Raw genomic sequence first — 2,500 nt, forward strand, 5'->3', positions numbered from 1 at the left:
TTTTTGTAATAAGGAAACGGAAAACTCGATACACTTATTTTGGAGATGCGAAAAAAACAAAAAATTTTCGGGATAGTCTTTTTAAGTGGATGCAGTCTTGCCAACGTTCTTAAGGTGAACATAATTACTTACACATAAATACGGCTTTGGGACTGAGGTCAGATAGATCTTAACACAAATTCCAAATCAATTTTTGTTGCTTAATTGCCAAGCACTACATCTGGCTTTGTGGCTCAAAGGAACATTCCCCCAATTTAAACAACTTTTTGCTTTATTTGAAACACATTTATCAAACAGAAAACAATGCCTCCACTGTCAAAAATAAATGGGAACCCTTGTTGCCTTATATAAGCCTTTTGACCTGAGTCTCCAAAACTTAATTAAATATAAATATCTTCTCTGCATCTCTTTTTTGTTTTGTTTAATCTGCACGTAGTTCGATCTACACGTCCCGACATAGTTATCGTGCAACTTAGTACTAATGATCTACCATTTCAGTCTCCTCTACAACTTGGGTCAGAACTTGAGGAATTCGTTCGTTTGTTGTACTATTCTTACGGGGTAAGATTCCTGTGTGTATGCCAAACCATTCGTCGGCGCTCTGCTACTGCCTTTAACAAAAACGTAAATCTTTTAACACGTTACCTACGGGTTGTCTTACAACCCATCCCTTACGCGATCTATTGGGGTCATAGGGGTTTTTGGAAGGCTCGTCATAATTTTTATGCTGCTGATGGCGTTCATTTGAATAGTAAGGAGCAATATAAGCTCAATCGTAGTTTTTGAGGGGCAGTACTTAAGTCTATGCGGCTATTGTCTAGTGTTGACATTCATTAGCATAGCGTTGATGTTATTCTTTACGCTTTTTTTTTTGATCCTCGGGCCAGTTCCTTTGATATTGACTCAAACAATTGTGTTTATGATTGTGTCAGCCTTTGATTATTTGCTTTGTCGTTGCCTCTTGATTTTGAGATCGACACTGACTGTACACCATGAGTCGCAGTTTAGCGGCCAGTATTTATTGGGTCAGTCTTTGATTTATGCGTTTTAGTCGTTGTCTCAGTTATTTGAGCAAGACACTGGCTGTACACTCTGATTCCATTGGTTCCTTTTGGAACCCTTTGTTTGCTACCAGGAAAGTTTGGGTTTATAATTTGCAGTCAGATACCATTTTTGAGTGTACAACATATCTCCGGCCGCCTGATCTTTGTCAGGTGTGCCCAATGCACTTGGTATCCTGTACCAAAATGTATTATTAGAAAGATCTACGAGAGCACTCTCGAGGTTTTTTGAGATAAAATGTTTCTGGTTCGAAATGCAGGGAAAACTGAACAATCTTGATGTTCTGTCGTTATCTATGGAAATATCGAAGCGCTCTGGATTTGCAATTTCGCCCCGGTAGTGGAGAAACTGATTTTTTACAAGGCAATAGACCATGTCCGTGTTGCCTGAAGCCTCTGTTTCAGAGCGACGCTAAGTGCAACCTTTTATTGATTTAAATGTGCGTGTCTCTGTTTATATTTTGCCTGACAATATTAAGTTTACTGTGTTTTTACGTAACCTTACTGTTATTTTAATTTATTTAAACTCTTGTTTATCTTTTTTTATTTCTCATATTTGTTTTTTATTGCGAGAATACTCCTTGGGTAAAGATAGTCGATGCTTTCTAACACAAACGTCTAAAAATGGATCGTAAAATAGGATCAATTAATGTTAGAGGTTTGGGAGACCAGGTCAAGCGGCGAGAAATCTTTAACTGGCTTTGAGCAAAAAAAATATTCAGTATATTTTATTCAAGAAATGCACTGTACAGAAAACAATAAGAATGATTGGTGGGCCGAATGGCGCTATCAAGCTTTGTTCAGCTGCTGCACCAGTAAAAAGGCAGGTGTTGCCATACTTTTTAATAATAACTTCACCTTTCAAATTTCTAAAACATATTCCGATCCCGAGGGACGGTTTATAATATGTGATCTGACTGTAAATGGGAAACAATTAACGCTGACAAACATTTACGCTCCAAACAACGATGATTCAAATTTTTTCACCTCGGTTTTTAGTCATTTGGCTGATTTCAAGTGCGACGAGATCAGAATAGGTGGCGATTTTAATTAAGTTTTAGATAGGATAGGATAGGATAGGATAAGTGCTTTATTATCAACAGAGCGCCTACAGACACATGTGTTTACAACGATAACAAAGATTTCCGTGCGATAATTACAGAGGTGTACATTTGTAAAATTTATAAATATACAACTATTAAACAAGGTTATATTTAACGCGTCTATCTCTTTCGCGGAAGCGATCATATACGTATTTAGCCACAATTTTTTGCGTTTTCCCTCCTTGCTTCATACTTATCAACGTTGTAAAGGCGGAGCTTGGAGTCATAGAGTCAAGAATAAGATTAGTTTCCTTTTTTAGCGTATTGAACAGCTCTCTCCTAGGATCGCTATAGGCTATGCAATTCATCAAAAAATGCTCCTCGTCTTCTAATCCA

This window comes from Porites lutea, chromosome 12 (assembly GCF_958299795.1).
Source record: "Porites lutea chromosome 12, jaPorLute2.1, whole genome shotgun sequence".
NCBI lineage: Eukaryota > Metazoa > Cnidaria > Anthozoa > Scleractinia > Poritidae > Porites > Porites lutea.